Source organism: Peromyscus leucopus, chromosome 2, assembly GCF_004664715.2.
Source record: "Peromyscus leucopus breed LL Stock chromosome 2, UCI_PerLeu_2.1, whole genome shotgun sequence".
Taxonomy (NCBI): Eukaryota; Metazoa; Chordata; class Mammalia; order Rodentia; family Cricetidae; genus Peromyscus; species Peromyscus leucopus.
This window is the reverse complement of record NC_051064.1, coordinates 107,138,902-107,159,577: the sequence shown is the minus strand read 5'-3', so window position 1 is coordinate 107,159,577 and position 20,676 is coordinate 107,138,902. Positions and strand designations below refer to the sequence as shown.

The 20,676-nt window shown below is 41.0% G+C and overlaps 1 protein-coding gene across 7 annotated transcripts in view; it reads right to left on the bottom strand.

The window, feature by feature from the left end:
• Dab1 (DAB adaptor protein 1) overlaps nucleotides 1-20,676 on the bottom strand; it is a 1,142,636-nt gene that overhangs the window by 568,019 nt on the left and 553,941 nt on the right. For all 7 annotated transcript variants that reach the window (XM_037203414.1, XM_037203415.1, XM_037203409.1 and 4 more), the window contains one exon: nucleotides 8,458-8,530. The gene's annotated coding sequence lies outside the window, so the exon portion shown is untranslated. The remainder of the gene's footprint in view (nucleotides 1-8,457; nucleotides 8,531-20,676) is intronic.

Sequence of the window (20,676 nt, the reverse complement as noted above, 5' to 3'; positions counted from 1 at the left end):
TTCTACCACCAGGCATTTCCTGAGGACCTACTAAGGGTATATTGTGTATATTACTTATTTGATGCTTGAGATAGGAAGAAGTGGAGACAAGGTAGCTATTTTTAACTCTTGGCTGTTGTTCAATGATAAATGTGTGCAGAGAAACAGGATGAAACATGGCCATGAAAGCTATTTCAACTATGGCCTTAACCTCTCCACATCTTTGTCTAGGAGCCATGCACCTACTAATGACTGAGATTTTCCTACCAGGTGTGTGTGATTACAATTGGTTGTTCATATCACACATCAAGATGATCTCAGAATTAGCTCTTTTGCTTGTCTGAGAGGACAACCCTTCTCTTAGAGAGAACACTTCTGCAGCTCTTTCAGGAAGGCTCTACTGATATATATATTTAATTTTATACCTTGGTTGTGACACTTTTTAAGGTTCTTCATCATAGGGTATAGTTCCTTTTTTATGATAGGTTCATTTGTCATGACTATTTTCTTTATGCTTTTTTGTTACTGTTATATCAGTTCAAGGGAGAGAATCATGTGTATCTTTACACATAGAAACATTTATAAAGAAACTACTGTGCATTCAATTACTTCAACTATTTCAAGAAAGATTATAGGGAAAATTGGCTATAGTAGAGACTGAATATAGTATAAGAATGTGGGCTACTACCATTCAAGGTATCTATTTAAAGAAATGTGATTTTGCATTACAGTGCCTGACTTCAGAATATACTAGAAAGAAATAGGTGAAATACCAACATAATATTTTACAAATATAGTCAATTTAGCCAAAGAAACAGAATAGATAACATGGTGAAAAAACTATGATTTTCTACATTAGCACTGAGTAAAAGATGGTTTCTTCCATCAGTGGTGTTTGGTTAACTAGATGACTAAATGCAAAAAAAATTAAACTAGACCTCAATTTCTCACTATAGACACATATCAACTAAAATTGATTAAAAATGCAAGTACAAGACCAAATCCTGAAGCTGCTAGAAGGAAACATAGGAGAAATACTTCATTACATTGGTATAGTCAACTATTTTTAAATTTTTCATTTATTTTTGAGATTATACTGTAGTTACATAATTTCTCCCCTCCATTTCCTCTCTCACAACTTTTTTTTACAAGAATCAAAAGCACAGGTAAGAAAAGAGAAAATAAATGAGTTCTAACCAAACTAAAAAGATTTAGTGCAAAAAGGAAATTAATCAGGAGACACAACCTATAGAATGGGAGAAAGTATTTATAAACTATCCATATGACAAGGAATTAGTATCAAAATACATAAAGAACCAAAACCCTCAGTACAAAACTTTAAGAAAAAACTTCATTGAAAAATATGCAAAGGACCTGAATTGAAGCATCACTCAAAAGAAGACAAGTAGGTTTGAGGATGTGGCTCAGTTGCCAAAATATTTTCCTAGCATGAACCAAGTCCTGGGTTCCGTTTCCTAGTAAGGCATAAGCTGGGTATGATGACACATTCTTAAAATCCCAGCACTCTGAAGGTAGAAGCAGGGATTAAAAGTCCAAGGTCATCCTCAGGTGCATAGTAAGTTCAAGGCCAATGTGAGCTACATAAGACCCCACTTGAACAACACTTGTGTACACACTAGACACACACACACACACACACACACACACACACACACACAGATATGAAAAATGTTTAACATTACAAATCACAGGTAAAGGTAAGTAAAGAGAGAATGTTATTTTAAGAAAGACAGTAAATAACTGATGCTAGGATGAATGTAGAGAAATGGAACCCTCATATGCTGTCAATGAGAATGCATATTGGAAACCCATTGAGCAAAATACTCTGGTGGTTCCCCAGTTAGTTAAAACTAGGATTATACAGGAATCCAGCATCCCTATTAGCTATTTATTCAAGGGAAATAAAATCATTATGTTGAAGAGATATCCAGACTCTTCCTGAGTTTACTGTGATTGTTCAAAACAGCCAATATAAGCAATCAGTATAAGTGTCCACCAATATATCACTAAAGAAAATATGATGTCTACAGGATAGAATACCACAAAACCACAGGAGACCTTGCCATTCGCAGCAACATGGATCAACCTGGAGGACATCACATTAAGGAAATAAATCTGTCACAGGAAGAAAAATGCTACACAATCTCACCAATTGGTAGAACCTATGGACGATGATCTCATTCAAGCTCAGAGCAGAAGAGTGGCTACCAAATGGCAGTAGTCAAGAGTGGGGAGAGGATGATGGGAGACACTAGTCAATAGGTGGGAGCTGGAGCTGTGCAGGAGGAGTGAGTTCTGGTAGTCCACGGCATGGCGTGATTACGTTTAACATTGCTATAGTGGTTCTGTCAAAATCACTACAAAGAGTGATTCTGTATGTTCTTATTGTAAGGAAATGCAAATGTTCAAAATTATGGCTCTACTAAATACCTTGATTTGATTACTATACAATGTATATATTAATCAAAGTGTCACAATGTACCTCATATGCATTCATAATCATATCCCAGTTAAAATCAAAATGGTCTTAGCAAACATAGTGTCCTGATTTGCTACTCTTATGAATTCTAAAGTTCAACTTTCTTTGTAACAGTATTGGGCACTGAATATACCATATCCAGATATACATGTCTAGTCTAGTGTCTAGACAATATACAGTGTCTAGACAATAGACATACATGTCTAAGCAAGCATTCCCATCACATGCTCAGGCTTCTGTTTACTTTTCATTTTGAGACAGGGTCATATTGAGTTGCCCAGGCTAGTCTTGAAACAACTCAATAGCCCAAGCAGGTTTTAATTATGGGGCTGTCCTGACTTAGCTTCTCCAGCAGCTGAGTAGCTGTGATTATAGGCCTGTGCCACCAGACCTAGCCAAGCTTACCCTTTGGTCACAGTCAACATTCCTGTAATTCAAACACGAGCCTATCCAAGCTCTGAGAGACAGACTGAGATCAGTAGGACCTCCAGCACTTAGAACTGATTAGTCTGCTGTGAGCGCACCAGTTTTACACCTGAGGTCATCTGAGGCTAAATCAGCAGATGTAGTCAGCACTCTGGGGTAGCATGGCACCAGTACCCATCTTCTGAGTTCTGACTTTGTGATTCCCCATGCTTCTACCCTGTGCCTGTAAAAACCAAGAGTTACGATATTATCTTCAAATGGTGCAGAAAGTTGAAAAAAGAGAGCAGTCTGGTGAAATGGAATAACAGAGAGGCTTCTCTGGTATCATAAATATGGGGTTAATTTTATTAAGAGTCTTAACTGGTGGGAAACAGAAAGACGGTAAACAGATGGGGCCCAGGACAGTTAAAAAGTTGTTAAAGGACTTAGGATGGAGAGGGGAAAATGATGAGAATGTGGGGTGCATCCTTGCCTGAAAAACATCTTCAGATTAAAAATTTAATTCTTTCTTGCAATAACATAGAAATGCAATGGTCTGTCCTATGAAACAGAGAATTCTGTATTATGACAGCTCATGATTAGCTGTATCAGTGAGTGTAACCAGAGACACAGAAACAAACACTATTAGATTAGTTATATGTATATTTGTGTGTATCCATATGCATGTGTGTTAGTGTGTATGCTTATAGACATATACACATCTGTATATATGTATGTCCTAGTGACTGGCTCTGCTTTTCACACAGGTGAACATATAATGTATGTAAATATATATTCAATGAATGTATATGTGCTCTTTATTTAGTCAGGGTGATGCAGTTGCGGGAGCAGGTTAAGCTCTGTAGTCTCACATCCAGCACTAGAGCTTGACATCTGCTCAGCATGCCATTATGAAGGATTCAACGGAGAGATCAGAAACAGCAGAGAATGCTGGAGAAGGAGCAGAAGCTTCTGAGAACTTACTGGAACCTGGATGCTGATGCCATCTCAGCTTGCTGGTGTGGGTGACATTAGGAACAGTGAGTGAGGACATTTGTGTCTTGAACATATTCCAAAGGCTAATGCCCTAAACTTTTGGTCCCCAAGCTAGAGTAGTGAGAGGTGGGGGAACCTTTAAGAGATGGGACCTCATGAGATGTTCTGGGTTGCTAGGAGAAAGGCTCTTGAAGGTGCTTGTGGGACCTTGATTTCTTCCTCTTCTTCTTTGCATCTGGGCAATCAGATAAACATCTTTTTTCCATCATGCCCCTGTTTGGATGTGCTGCCTCAACACAGCGCCAGAGCAACATGCCTGACCAATCATGGCCGGGGACCTTCACATCTGTGAGCCGAGGCAAATGTTCTCCTTACATAAGTTGCTTATCTTAGGTAGAAACTGACAGAGCAGCCCATGGAAGGAGACGGGGAAGCTGGGAGGGAGCACGGAATGAAGAGCAGCTGCAGACCCAGCGCTGCTTCAGGCCAAGTGGCTGAGCTCTGGCCAACAGCAGAATGGAGCCAAAGGGCTGAACTCCTTCTCGATCTCCAAATCTCTCAAGTCATCCTGCGGCCTCCTGGCTGGAACTATACTAGAGACTGTGTTCCTCCAATCTAGCCACACTGGCATATTACAAAACTCATATGCTTTCACAGAAGGACACAGCAACTGGGAGGGAGTTGATGGAGCTGAAGAAACCTCAAAAATCTGATTGGTCAGTATCCCAGTCACTTTAGCAAAGGAGGGCTTCCGGGATACTCACACACCAGCTCCCCTCAGTGCCTTTGTTCCTCTGTCTTTCCATTGTCTAAGACCAGCTATAACATAAAAGAAAATGTCTCCACAGCATCTTCTTTGTCACCAATCAATATATTTGCATCTTAAAGGTTTCTAATAGGAATGCATCATTATCAGCAACAATAAGAGCTAACAATAGAAATTAAGAGTACATAATGCGCCAGACCCCTTCACATGCATTTTCTTGTTGAATTCTTGCAATAATCATGAGTGGAAAATATCTGTTGCCTGATATAAAAGGTGAATTTCAGAGAGATTGACTTGCTCAATGTCAAATAGCTGTTATGGCTTGGAGTAGGTAGCTGAATCCTAGACATTCATTTTTGGAAGGCAACCCCATCACTACCATCAAACATCACAGATAAAGGGAACTGCCACATTGCTAGGCGTCCTCTTTAAACATTTACAGCAGAGCTGCCTGCTATCTAGGATCTCCCACTTCCTTTTAAGTTGGCAAATGTGTGCCTCTATGTCAAGAAAGAGGGAAACACAGATGTACAGAGGGAGTCTGAGAAGATAAAAAGAAGCAAGGAGGTTGAGAAGAGGCACCAAGGGGATGGATTAAAGAAGAGAAAAAGGGAAAGGCAGGATAGCAGGAAAATATTGTCTGTCTTGGGAGGAGGGATGGATCAGTGGTTAAAACCACTAGTTGCTCTTAATTCAGTTTACAACTCATGGCAGAAGGCTGGCAAGTACCTGAAAGTACAGAGTCCCAGGGCATCTGACACCCTCTTTTGGCCTCCACAGGTACTGCACGAACACATGTGTTACACTCACACAGACACACATACATGTAAATAAGAATAAATCTCAAAGTATATTTCCTGCCTCAATACTATTTCTTTACCAAGTAGGAAGACACACAGGCTCACCTCTGATGATTATAAAAGCATATAAAGCTGGCAAAATCAAATTAACCTGATTAACAAATAGTCAGCCGATCAGTTGTGACGATGGAGGACTTTCCAAGGGAACTGACACAAAGCTAAAATAAACACACCAAGGAATTGGAATATTGGCTTCAGCATGATTCATCATGCATCTGGGCTTCCTCGGGTCCCTATGAGGATGGCAGATAGGATAGGCCCACAGTCTATTATGGAAGCCTTTGACTGTCATTGAATGCATGCTGGCGCACAAAGCTCCAGTTGGTGACAGGCCTCTTGCTTCTGTGAGTGGGTGGCCTTCTACAGAATGTCTCCTTTGGATTCCTTCTCATCCAGCACAGGACTGCTCCCTCTGAGGTCTAGTTCAAATCTCCCTACCCTTTTCAGCACACTTCTAAGCATTGCTTTCCTGGGCTTATTCTCATCTGTTACACTGGTGGTCAATTGCTTACCTCACAGAGCGTTGAGTGGACGAATTGTATCCTGAGCTTTTCCTGTTTGCCTTACCGCTATCATAAGTGCCTGGGAGGAACACTGTAAGGCTTAGAGTCCCACTGGTCTCTCTTTTATGTCCCCCATGCTGGCTACTAAGCCTGGATTGCCTTCCTTTCAAAGGATGCTCAGTGCTGGCCTTTCCCCTCCAGCCCTACAGATTGGACTCCACTTCCATTTCTTCTCAGGAATGAACTATCTTTGAAATATCTTCTCCACCACCTTTGGGGGTCACCTGACTTCATAGCAATGCACCTTCCCACCCACGATTCATCTCTACTTCAAAGGCACAAGCTCGCAGCTACTGGAGATGTGGTGCTCTCCAAGCTTGCTCCTGGGTGTAGATATCCAGGACTCCAACCTCCTTCAAAGCCATGCTTCATACAGACCCAAAGAAGTCCTCAGAGGAACCCATGTTCCTCCTACATTTGTTTGTCCACTCACCATTCCTTACTGAATAAACCAGGAGAATACAGCCAAGCCCCTTGACCTTGACCCAGGAAGGAACAGAGCTGCCTCAGTTTTTAAAAGCTAAGACTTTAAAATCAGATAACAAAGACTCCACACACACGTGATATATCCATCCTTCAATGCTATTTTGGGGTATATTGATCTTCTCTGAAATCACAGGAGATAGATATTATTCTTCTCACTTTATAAGTGACCCACAGAGGCTGGAAGGACTAGGCTGACACATGGGGGCCACAGTGACAAAGTTTAAAATTATATTGACTTCTTGAGCATAGGCAGGGCCCGCCATAAAGGTTCTACTCCCTCTGTGCTTACTAATGTTAAACTGTGAGGTCATTATGTAGGTATTTTTTTCAACTTCTGTCTATAGCTTCAAAGCTTCTAAGAGATTTATCAGACAAGCAACCTAGAAAAGACATCTGTTTCTGGAAACAACTGTTCCCAGTCTTCCTTAGAAAACCTTAATTTGTCTTTCAAAATTCCCCCCACCTCAGATATTAGCTTTGTGGATAAAAAAGCAACAATATACAATCAAATGCAGGCCAGTTTTGGGTGGTCACCTCTTCCAGCCATTGTGCTGAATTATAGGCTTCCCTCAGGTCTGGCAGCTGCAGCTCTGTAAGCTCATCTAGGTACTCTGGGCAGCCTACAGGGTGAGAGTTCTCTGGCTACAACAGCATTTCTCATTTAAGTCCTTTCATTAGAGGAGGTCGGAGCAAAGGTCAGCTGAACATGTCACTAAGTCATGAAGGATATGCAAAAATTGACAGCAGAGGAATCCCAGCCCCCTCCTTCTTGGCTGTAGAAACTTGAAGGAAAAGGTTCTCAGCCTCCTCACTGGGTCACTTAAATGGCTAGTGGCATTTGAGTCCCTTGGAGTAATTAATTTGTTCTGTCTTCAGCAGCCCCTCATATTTTCAATGATTTCCCCCCAAGTGTCACATCCTTTGGCTCCCCCTTCCCTCTCCAGTCCCCGAGGTCCCATAGCAAATAGCTCCTGCTTACATTTGCCTTGCAAACTCACATAAACTGGAAATGATAAATATATTATCTGGGCTTTTTAACGGACCATTGTTTAGTTTTCTATGCTTGTCTGGCTAGGGAAGAGATGAATATTACCTTGTGGAGAATAAGACTTCTCTTCCAGCTAAGGGGGGTGTAGTTGGGGGAGGTAATCTATGGCAGAAGAGCAACACTCTGCTCATGCTAATAGGCAGAGCAGCTAATTAAAAGTGTTGGATAGAACATCCATCCACCAGTCTGTGATTCATTCAGCACCATCCCCAGTAAACAAGAAATAGATATTAGAATGGATGCTTCTAATTTGTCAAAAGAATGAGCATTTTCAATTGTACCTTCCTGGCTCCTGCATAAGGTACATAATTTAGTGTTGCCATCATTTAAAAGTTTAGGAACTCAAAATAATAGTACTTGTCTCTTCAGCTCATAAATCCCCAAGTCTGTTACTTAGGTAGGAACATTTATCTTACCTGTGGTCTAACTTTATGGTCTACAATCAACAATGCTTTCTTCCATTGGTGAATATATTGAAATGGCTGGCATGTGAGAAAAGACAGTGTACATTGTTGTTTCTGAGTGAGATCAGTCCGAGAGGATTTTTAGAAGAAGCTAATGCATCAAGACAGGAAAACCTGAGGCTCCTGATGATATTTACTAGGTACTTAAAGAAAAGAAGACGAAGAAGAAGAATCAATACCCCTTCCAGTACAAACAAACCAGACCAAAGGAAAATCACTTTTCATGACAACGTCCAAAGACTCCATGAGTCCTCTAACCTGTTTTAAGTGTAACAACACACATGCAAGCCATCATCACTTCATGGGAACCCAGACATGTTTATGAGCAACCTTCCCCAGAAGGAAGATGTTCCTTCTATCAGAAGGACCCACACAGACTCAAATATTTACCTTTCGTTGTGCAAAGGAGTCCTTCAATCATGAAGACTTAGAGCCTTGGTTCACCACCATGTCTTGCTGAATGCTAAAAGCAAACAAAACATGATAATAAAAAATTTAAGCATGAATTATTTAATGATGTTCTCTCTCCCAAATGTCTACCAGCCTCCTTTCACACACAGGCTCAGAGAATTCAGACAATGATAAAATAAACATGCCACTACCACTGTTGCCAATCATAAACCAACAAACAGTCATTGTTGAGTGTCAGGCTGGACAGATATAGCATGCCGGCCAAGAGGGAGTCAGGATGTATCATTCTGAAACTCATGGTCACACCCTTTAATCCACAATTCACCTGGATTATTCACCTTCTGGATTTGTTCTTAAGGAAACAACTTAAATGCAGACTCATATTTATATGCAGAAATGTTTAGCATTGTTATTTGTAAGAGGAAAATAGTAAATGGAAGTATGATGTCATGAATGCTGCTACTTCTGCAAGGCATGGTATTATGCATATTTAAACATAAGGTTAAAAAATAGAAAATATGAGAAATATGTTTTGTATAATATAACAAAATTGATAATAAAGTTCAAATTCACCTGTGGAGAAGTGTAAAATATGACAGTGGGTGCCTTTGCGACATAATTGTAGTTTTTCTCTTATTTATTTATATTTTCCAAAATTTCTTTTATTTATTTATTTATTTTTGATTTTTTTGAGACAGGGTTTCTCTGTGTAGCCTTGGCTATCCTGGAACTCACTCTGTAGACCAGGCTGGCCTCGAACTCACAGAGATCTGCTTGCCTCTGCCTCCCGAGTGCTGGGATTAAAGACGTACGCCACCACCACCCAGTATAAGATCTATCAACGATCTTACATTTTTGTCTAGACAGAAATAAACATTTTCCATGTCTAGCACCACAATTTCCATGCCACTTCCTGCATAACTCTTTATTTAGCTGAGAATTCCCTGCTCTGTGGTTCCCTGGGGGTCAGCATTCTGAAGGAGTTACCTGGCACTGAGTTATCCATTTTTCTCCCCACCTCCCTCTAGTCATGGGCTTCCCTGATGAAGTCATCATTCATCACTGACCTTTGCTTCCCATGAGCCTAAACCATAAGACTGAGCTGTCACTCAATCAGCCCTTACTGCATAAAGAAATGGCTGACTGAGTGATTGAATAAACACTTCATTAATGGAAAACCATTCAGTCAAAATAATCATGATAATCACAGAAAGTTCCACTGGATTCACAAAAGAAGATAGCAATCAGAGAAGCAGCAGGTTTTCACAGACAACAGTAAAACAGAAGGAAGAGATTCTATAGTTTAAAATGACAAAGCCCCAAACGTAATGGACTACCACAGGCTAGTGATCTTTCAGTGTATTCCAAGACCAAGAATCTGTTTAAGGCAAGAATATGCACTTATTAATACTCCATTACAACAATTCCACTCCTTTACATACTTGTGGTTACAAATACATAAACTAGGTAGGTTTGTTGTTATTAGTTTTCATCAGCAATGGTTGGTTGACTCCATGCCCAAAGGGCTAGATTATAGTTGTGTTTCATTGAAATTCAATTGAGTCTATTCATAAAACTACTGAAATATACACAGAGTTTTAATTTGTAGTTTTATTTCTCAGGAGAAAGACCTGGTGATTTGGGTAAATGCTGGCAAATGATTGAGTCTTTACAATGCTTAGTTTTCTTATAAATAAGATGGGTTTATCTTTCATGAGTTTATTGTAAAAACAGATAATGAATATGACAGAAGACATGAAGTTCAAAAACACTCCAGACTTCTGTCTTTTTTACATCAATACCTGGTACTATGGAACACACGCCCACCTTTGGCTTCAGTATATGGCATTATGTATGCCAAGCACCAAAAGCCTTAGCTCATTTCATATTCTTAATATGTTGTGTGAAGGGCTCTCATTTTTCCACTTTATAATTCTTATTTTTGGGAATTTCTGTGAAGTTGGTAGTATTGTATTTTATTTCATTTCTGAAATTAGCGAAATCTCTTTCATTATTTAGCAGAAGATTTATATGTGCTGTTGATTTTTTGAGGATTCAGCTGTCTGTATCATGGATTTTTTTTCTCTCTCTCATCTCTGTTCAGACTTCATTGTCCATTTTAAGGATGAGAAGATTGATGCTCAAACAGAAACACCAGTAATGTGCGACTCAAGATTCAAACCCAGCATGTCTAGTTCCAAAGCCTGAACTCTTCTAACTGCGGTGAACCAAGGTGCCCCAGCAAACTTCAGCCTACAGTCTTACTCTGCCATGCTGTATTCCTGGATAGACTATGGCTTAAACTCTCTCCCCTCCAAGTTACACTTAAGTGCTCTCCTCTTTATTTTCTTATGAATTATTTCAATCGTGAAGTTGCATATAGATGTAATTATAACAGAGAGGCATGTAGTGCCACCAGCCTGGCTGGATTTGCGTACTCTGCCATCTATGCTCCAGGTCTTTCTGTTTTAAGAATGAACATTGTAGATGTAAGCAAACTCAGCCATGAATGCTTTCTCAGTACCACTAAGATAACTGCTATCCTAAATCACTATGCCTGAATTGCAGCCTCGAATACACATTTGCATCCATAAACAATGCAGCCAGTGCTGAATGCTTCAAAACTTTGTGTCAGTGGTATTCAAACTGCAGGCGCCCATCAGGAGCCTGTTTATTTTGTCCAGTATTATTGTGCCAACACAAATGGATAAAAGACACTGTACGTACTTCTGAGGTGCATAGGTATGAGAGCAAATTCAACACTGAGTTTGCCAAGGCAGAGAGAAAACGGATCTTCAACATTACCAAACCTTGTAGATTGCCCCATAAGACGAGAGCTGTGTTTAGATTAATCCAGAATTATTTCACATTTTTCATGTGGTCATACTTTTCAGGTTGCCCAATCTTTTTTAAAGTTTATTTTTAATTTTTAAAAAAATATTCTTAATTATGTGTAGCTGTGTGGCTTGCATACAGGCATGTGGACATGAGTGCTGGTAGTGGGCTAGAGGCATTGGAACTAGAGGTATCAGATGCCCTGGCACTGGAGTTACACATGGTTGTGAGTCTCTGTTTGGGTACTGGGACTTAACCTGGCTCCACTACAAGAACAGCATGTGTTCTTTAACCACTGAGCTATCTCTCCAGCCCAGGTTTTCCAGTCTTATAAATGCGAAACACATCTAGGTATTTTGTTAGCATTTCTCTAGCTACCGGTGAGATAGATTTCTTCCGTACTTTATTGGCCACTTACGTTTTTCCTTCTGCCATTAGCTTTTCTTTTTGTCCAGTTTTCCATGGCCTTTGTATAGGAGGGAGACAAAATGAAGTAAGTAAGAAAGCCAAATGCTTAGTCTGTTAGTCAGATGGGGGCTGGGAAAAACCAGAGCAGGGGATGAACAGTGCTGGGCCTGGCAGGAGCTCAGTTTTAGACAGGACATTCAGCAGACACTAGAAAGTCTTAAAGTCAGTGTGAGCACAGGTCCTGGGAGGAGCCCTCAAAGTACAGGAAGCTGCATAACGAAGGGTAAATGATAACATTTGACCAAGGGATGTGGAGGGACATAGGAGTTTGTAATCATTATGCATTGTCCCATCCATATGTTTTGCTGAACAGACCTCAGGTAGATGTATAATTTACAAAATTAATAATTTTTTTCCAGTCCCAGCTTTGACTTTTTACTTTGTTTATAGCAACCTACCATTAAAAAATAATCATTTTTATATTCTGTGCATGAGTGTTTTGCCTTCATGTATGTCAGTGCATCACATGTGTGTCTGCTGCCCACAGAGGTCAGAAGGCCACATTGTATCCCCTGGAACTGGAGTTACAGATGGTTGTGAGCTGCCATGTAGGAGCTGTGAATCAAACCTGACCTGGGTCTTCTACAAGAAGTGAGCCATCCTGATCCATTATCAACCACTGAGCCACTTCTCCTGCCCAGCAACATATATTTTTTTTTAGAATACATTTTACTTGAAAGGGAATATAAATATTTGTCTTTAAGGTAGAAGCTTTGTCTGTTTTACGTGATAAATTCTTAACTGAATTATCTATGTATATATAGATCTATGTTTGGACTTCTAGTTCCTTTTAAATAGTCTATAGTAATGTCTCTAACATTTAATTTACTTGGAATTAATAATGTTTGTATGATACAAGGTCAGTATTCCATCACCTTTCTGTATAAATATGTGTTATCTGGGTAACCTTTAGTTCTGGGTTCATAACATTGATTTGTAATGATTTATCTATTGAGAGCCGCTGGTAGTGAAAGTCCATGAGAGTACACAGCAGTGACAACTAGTGTTCAGAAGGTCAACCTATGAGAACTAAGGGTTCTGTTAGAGGAAACCATTACACAAGGTGTTATGGGATTACTGCCTTTTGAATGAACTGGCTGTCTCTTGTTGTAAACTTCTTGTGCAATAATAGCTATGATTCTCCCCATTTACCGTGCATCTCCATGTTATGTGTACATGTACTCTCACAATTGCATCTCAGTCTTGGGCACAACTTTCCCTATACATTTGGGGTAATTGGACAACTGTTCCCAGCTGTGTTTATTTTTCATTAACATATATCTGGCCAGGACCATTCTCCAGACAAAAGTATTTCAGCAAAGATACCTTTTTCCAAGGACAAAACTGCACATAGATAAACATTAGCTCATCTCACTCACAGATAGAGAAAAGAACCACTAACTGTTAAATCCTCAACTCCTTACCTTCACCACGGGTTATTTACATAAGACCCTAATTTAAGAGATTTACTGCTCACATTCCTGGGATGAAGTTTTAGCCATTTGCTAGATACTGAGTTAAGGCAGTTACTTCCCACTGACTTAAGGAGATTGCCTCCAAGCCAGGCAGGCAACAGGTGCCAAGCTTCTTTCTTGTGCAAATTAAGTTTTTACTCCTCCTCAGCCAGGTGCTATTCCTAGATTTTCTCCTCAGCAATTACTCTGAGTGAAAGTGCTTTTACTAACCAAATACTACATGCTCTGACATAGGTTGCTTAGCCACCTAGCATATGTCCCCCTCCCTATCAGAAAGAAGCGGGAAAAGTGGCGCCAAAGATAGTTTACTTTCTTGTCACTTATTGACCACTAACATTCTGTCTAGCCATTTCTAGATTATAGTTTGAGCACATAAATTCCCTAATTGGTCTTAGGCTTTAGTTGACCCTACCAGAGAACTCCCCTTTAGTCACTCCCCTTCTGAGTTGTAATTGGAAGCTGACAATTAATTGCTTTATGTGTGGGTCCTTGTCACCTCTCCCTGTGACCCTGAAAACTTCAAGCCTCACATTGATTTACAAAAGAATTACTGTGTGGGTATATATACTGGTTCTTTGAGGGCACTGGGAATAGGATTGATGGAAAAGAACAAAGATGAGGACAGAGATGTAAAGAACTAGGTAGAATGATGAGAGAACAGCAAAAGGGACTGAGAGCAGGAGGGACCGAGAGGAGCTAAGTAAGAGAGCAGAAAAGAAACTGTGTAGGTGGAACCACCATAGAAGAATAAAGCAAATGGACTAAAGAACTCAGTGGGCTTAGATTCATTGAATATCCCTCAGATTAGAATCCTCAGCTGGTTAGTAGACTCTTCCGTGGACCCTGGGAGCAAACAATATAGGCTGGACCTATTATTGTTTGCGTTATTTATCTATTACATATGAAGCCCTCAAATCTTTAGAGTCTATTTTTGTTCTCAACATCTTATTGCACTGGTATTCTTTCCTATCCCCCTGTAAATGCCCATAACACTTCAATGACTATGACTTTATCCTGAGTGTTCACAGTCCACAGGGTATATCTGTCCACCACTGCATCCTTCCATCCATATGCTCATCATTGTTCATTCCTATACATGTTGACAGTCTGTGTCAAACATTGCTTTGATCATGGGAACTTAATAGTAAACTAAACAGGCAATGAAAATGGACACAAACTTCCAAGCAAACAAGTAGAGTTCTGTTCTGGTGCCCCCCTATTCTTGTTATCCTTCACTCTTGTTGGGGATATTATTTTAAGGTGTGTTACTTTTGTTTATGTTGCTTTGTTTAACTCTGTAAAGCTGTGTTACTTTGCCTGTCTAAAACACCTGATGGTCTAATAAAGAGCTGGATGGCCAATGGCAAGGCAGGAGAAAGGATAGGCAGGGCTAGTAGGTAGAGAGGATAAATAGAAGGAGAAATCTGGGAGGAGAAAGAAGGAGCCAGAGAAGGAGGAGGACTCCAGAGGCCAGCCACTCAGCTACATGCAAGCCATGGAGTGAGAGTAAGATTTACAGAAGTAATGGGGTTGGGGATTTAGCTCAGTGGTATTGCACTTGCCTAGCAAGTGCAAGACCCTGGGTTTGGTCCTCAGCTCCAGGAAAAAAAATTTACAGAAGTAAGAGAATAGGAAAAGCCCAGAGGCAAAAGGTAGATGGGATAACTTGAAGTTAAGGAAAGCTGGCTAGAAACAAGCCAAGCTAAGGTTAGGCATTTATAAGTAGGAATAAGCCTCCATGTAATTTATTTGGGAGCTGGATGGCAGGTCCCCAAAAGAGCACAAACAACCAACAAGACACTCTGCCTTGCCCTTTATTGTGGCCTTATTCATTTTGTAGGCCTTAGACCAGAATGACACTGAAGTTGGTCAGTTGGGAGCATCTGGAAGCCTGGAAATGTTTCTGTTCTGGACAGCTGGGAATAATCTAAGAGTTTCCTGTAGAGTTCAATCCAGGTGTTTTCCAATGTGTCTGTAGATGTCATATGATAAGATAAAGTAAGCACTATCCTTGCTATCTATTCAATTCATGATGGAAAAATTTCAATGGAGAGGCAGGGTGGGTGGCTAATGAATGAATGAAGTGTTTGCTGCTAATCACACAGGCCTGGATTTTGATCCCTAGCACCTGTATGAAAAGTAGGGCATGGCAACATGCTTCTGTAACCACAGACTGGAAGGATAGAGAAAGGAGGATCCCAGGAACTCATTGGCCAAGCAGCCTGCCAATCAGTGTGTTTCCGGTTCAGCAAGAGACTGTTTAAAAAACTAATGTGGAGAGCAACTGAGAAAGGCAATTGACATCAACCCCTTGCTTCCGGTCTTATATACACACCTACAGGCACACAGATACAAGTACACACACACACACACACACACACACACACACACACACACACACATACACACACACACACGATCATACACTCATACATCTACACAAAACTATGTCAGTGAAAAGTTGCTGTTTGAACATTGTGTTACCTAGTTTTTACCTCTTTGGTAATTGTCACATCTCTGGAAGAATGTAGAATTTTTTTATTATTAATACAATGAGGTTCGTATAACTCTGGACACATCATTTTCCCTTTCTAAACTTTGGTTAGTTGATTCTAATTGCAGATGTGTTGTGGTTCTGAGCACTGTGATAAAAGACACAGTGGCTTCTGTATGATAGGTAAAGATGAAACAGGAAGTCACATAATTAGGTTTGTTACACAAATTGTAATTCTAGAAATTTGCCAAGGATGTCTAAGATACATCCATGCCCCAGCATCTGACTGGACCTAGGACCACAGCATCAATGTAGCCATTTTGTGTCTGAGCTGTCTAGAGCTGAGCAAAAGGTCTGTGATCCCAGGTCCAGCTGTGGGCCCAGCACTTTAACACTGTTAATACACAGGGATTGACTGCATGTGAACAGCACAGACAAGTCAGGAGCATTTCATGTGAATAGCTCTCAAAATTCTATATCCAGTTCAATGGGGGTGGTAGCAGGGTCGGCATGTGTACTAATTGTACCTAGAGTTTGCTAATTTGTATGCCTCCAATCACAGCAGAGGTGCAAACAGTAAAACCCTTAGAGGAAGCAAACAGTATGAAATTTCTGCACGGAGGCCCATGGGCTTCTTAACTTCCATGAGTGTGACTGCATCACACCCTCATCCTATCTGCTAGCCCACCAACCAGGTGGTAGCAAGAGATCTGGAATTTAACCAACAAAACCCACATGCCGCTGTAATCCATGGTGACAGTGCAGCAGTTGCCAGAACAGCGACTGAATTTGTGTCTCCAGGCAGCCAGTGAGCAAGCAGAAACATTGTTAGGACATTAGGGCACTGCAGGACTTTGACCTCTGCTGTAGATGAGTGTGGTTATGTGTGCTGCATGCACTAACGAGAAAGCTGCTTAAGTCAAGGGAAGTCAAATGCTTGTGTACTGGAGACTTGTTGACTCTGTTGTAATAATTCTCTAGTGAATATAATTACTAGGAAAAGTTACCTTTGTTCATCACATAAGAGATAGTTGGTGAGTAAAATGCAATTTATAGGCCTCAGTTCCCCACTTAGCTTTGAAGCATTGGTCCACCTATTTATTTATCCATCCATCCATCCATCCATCCATCCATGTATTCATCTATTCATTCTTTCATTCAAAAGATGCTTATGAACCCTTATTACATTCCATACATAGTTTTAGACACTTGTTTTTTAAACATTTTTAATTTTTATTATATTTCTGTGTGTAACTGTTTTGCCTATATGTCTGTCTGTGTGCATCATGCATATCTGGTGACCATAGAGATCAGAGAGGGTATCAGATCCAATGGAACTGAAATTACAGATGGTTTTGAGCAATTATATGGGTGCTGGAAATTGGAGAGATTACTCAGTGGTTAAGAGTACAGGTTACTCTTCCAGAGACTCCAGGTTCGAGTCCTAGTTTTAGACACTTCTAACTCCTGGTGTTCAGTCAAGTGAGGACAAAGTTACAATGAAAGGCTAGCATTAACAACTGGCTATATTGTGAAGACTCAGATGATGTTAGCTTGGAAGAGAGTTCACTTCAAATCCAATTTTACCAAAGCAAAGAATGTAACTTTGGTCTATTGCCCTATTATTCCAATCACAGCTCTCCTAGTATTTCTCCGTCTCTTGCTCCTACAACGTGCAATGTCCCTATGTCTGCGGCCTTTACCTTTGTCTCTATCTGGGACTACTAGCCTATTTGGCTCTAATTTTCAGTGCTTCTGTCCTCAAGCTTTCCCCATTCTCCAGAAAGTCTCAATCTACATGCCTATCTCTGTTCTCTGGGAGCCACAGTCACATCTTTGCAAGCTACATGAAGCAGCCTGTCTGTTGAAGGAATTCTGAAAGGCTCCTAGGGAAAAAAAAATCCCCCCACATCTCCAGATGCCCCTGGAGCCACAAATCCCAAGCAGGGCTGCCTGCCATGTGTGTCTCATGGCAGCAATTAAGAGCAGCAGGGCAGAAAGTGGATCTGCTGACAGCACAGCTCTACAAGCTTACACAGGGGCCATAAAACACCCTCGCTGGAGCACACCAGTAAATTGTCCCCCTAATTAGTTTATTATTTCATTTGAGAGATCAAATACATAAATAAAATTAATAAACCCTGCAGAATAAGCGAAGCCCCGGAAAGAAAAGTATTTCTCAGGTCATTGCCTCCTGTGCAGATATTACATGCTAGAATAATGTTAACACAAGGAAAACGGATCATGTTGCTTTATAGACCCGAACATAGTAGCTGCAGCTAGAGATAGGGGCTGGGGAGCCTCAGATGGGTCAGAAGCATGGGTGGTGGGTGTTCCCTACTTCATTATTAGTGGTGGTGTGACCTTGAACAAGTCAGGTTCCTCCCTCATCCTACTGATGTGATTATTTTCTCAGGAGTAAAAAAAAAAAAAAAAAAAAAAAAAAATGGTTCTACCATACCAGATGTTTGCACCAGTCATGAGATTTCCTGATCACGACAACCAAGTGAAAACCAAAGATGGCTTATTACAGACCGTCAATAAAGAAGGAATAATGAGAATGAAACAGAATTTGAAAACTCATTAGATGATTCCAGGATGGATGTGGGACTTTAGAGAGACCCTAGGTAACATGTAACCCAAACCCACCTTCTAATGAAGAGAAAAGGGGAGAGTTCACCTTTCTTAAAGGCCTGTTATATGCTAAGACCATGTGCAGGACAGTCACAGATCAACCATGAGAACATGAGAAGCAAGGGTAGAATGGATTTAAAAAGATTTATGCAAAACTTGGCTTTCTAACTCTGCAATCAAAGACTCTCTGTCCACAGTATCTGATAGTCCAGGTTGTCACCAGAACTCCAGACATGACTCACTGACTCTGGAGAGGTTCCATGGGTGCTGTTTGTACAGTATTCATAGGTGAGGCTGGCAAATGGAATGGAAGGGGAAGGTGGAAATGCCAGTTTGGGGATGGTTCCCAGTGCTGAAGAACAGCTGAATGACTAATTCTCCCTTTACATGAGAGCTTTCATTTACCGGAGACTGATGGTAGGATTGATCTTTGATAATTTAGCATGGCACCTGGTTCCCTTGCTGCCCTTGCCTGGGTAGCATCTTCTCTCCCACTGGTATCTAGTAACTGACAACTTGGCTCAACTCTGCAGGGCCACCTCACCTGCAGAGCCTGGCATGGGCGCTGTTGTGGCTATGACACTGGTTAGCTCTCCCTCTGGCCAATCCTGATTTCTGCACCTTCTCTATGCAAGTGAGCTCCAAGTCAGCTTCAGGGAAAAGAGCCCTTGAAAACAAAGATGCAGACAAGCCATTCACCTCAGGTGATGACAGTAGGGAACAGTGATGGACTTTCGTAGACTAAGAGTCATGAGAACAAACAATCCTCAGAACAAAAGTTTACTCTTGTGTAGTCTGGGCAAAAAAAAATCAGTGACGGGAAAGACATTGTGTCACACTGTTTAAATCTCTCTGTTGGGGGAGAGTGAATCCAGAGGGCTCCATGAAGGAAGAAGACAGGTTCCTGTGGTGGTGGCAAGTTGGAGACACTGTGGAGCAAGGCTGATTTCTCTCCAGGGACAAAGGCTCTGTTGTCACTCAAGGCTCCTCTCTGTGAGCAATGCTGACTTGCCTCAGTCTCTTTACTTTGAAAACAGGGCTGACATATGCTGGTGCATAGCCTTGCAGGATTACTCTCATCACGGACCACTTATCTTGACCTCAGACTTAGCAAAACTTTCTCTAGAACTTTCTCCAGTGATAAAATGTAGCAATAACTTAGGGTAATGATTTTACTTTGGGTGTCTCTGAACCTCTTTTGTACAGTCTTTGGTTTGTTTCTGAACTCAGTTGGAGACAATATTATGGCTTCTGGTGGATAATAATGAAAGAAAGGTCCTGGAGAGTTTCATCCCCAAGAATGGGAAGAATAGCAGGCTGTGGAGGGAGCTATGACAGTGAAATGCCCTGAGGAGTGGAGGATCGCTGTCTCTCAGACTCTAGAGCCTACCAGTTACAGCCGAGCTGTAATGAAGGGAGGAACTCAGGGAAGTTCCTGGCTTCTCAGGATTTAGAATTAAGCCTTGTTCCCTCTCCACTTTTGAGCAAAGGGAAATCAATTTACAGGCTCTCAGAGAGACCTGTCTAGAAATTGCTATGTCACTCATTGGCATGACATAAATAGGTAGGGCAACGAGGCAGCCACTCCTTACGTCATATATGAAATATTGAGAATGCTTATTCTAGATGAAAAAGAACTAGCGTTATACAGTAGAGATGGGGGTCTGCAGAGGTGAGTGCCCCAGGAGTCAAAGGACATGATGTGCTTACAAGTCATCCACTAGAAATACTGGGGGAAACATTTGATATTCTTAAAAAAAAATGTTAGGTTGGTTTTTGGTATGGGTGGGTGAGTGTGTGTGTGTGAGCATGCATGTGGAAACCAGAGGTCAACATCAGAAGTCTTCCTCAACAGCTTCTCCATCTTGCTTTTTGAGACGGGGTGTCTAACTGAACCTGGGGATACCTGATTGGCTAGACTGGCAGTCTCTACTGCCCCAGCACTGGACTAGGCATGTGCTGCCACATCTGACTCTTTAACATGGAGCTGGAGGTCTGAAATTAGGTCTTCATGCTTGTATGAAAAATACCTTTCCAACTGAGCCATTGCCCAGTTCTTGATACTCCTGAGTATCACCCTGACATTACAAACCTTTTCTGTTTCTTCTCTGACAGCATTTTGACATAACTTTGTGATTTCAACTTCTGTATTCAGTATTGAATTGAACTCTTGCATTTGAGACAAATATTATTATACCTTAAAAGTGAGAAAGTAGAAAATCTGGGAAGAGCCGGGCATGGTAGCACATGTCTTTAACAAATGCCTTTAATCCGAGCGCTGGGGAGGCAGAG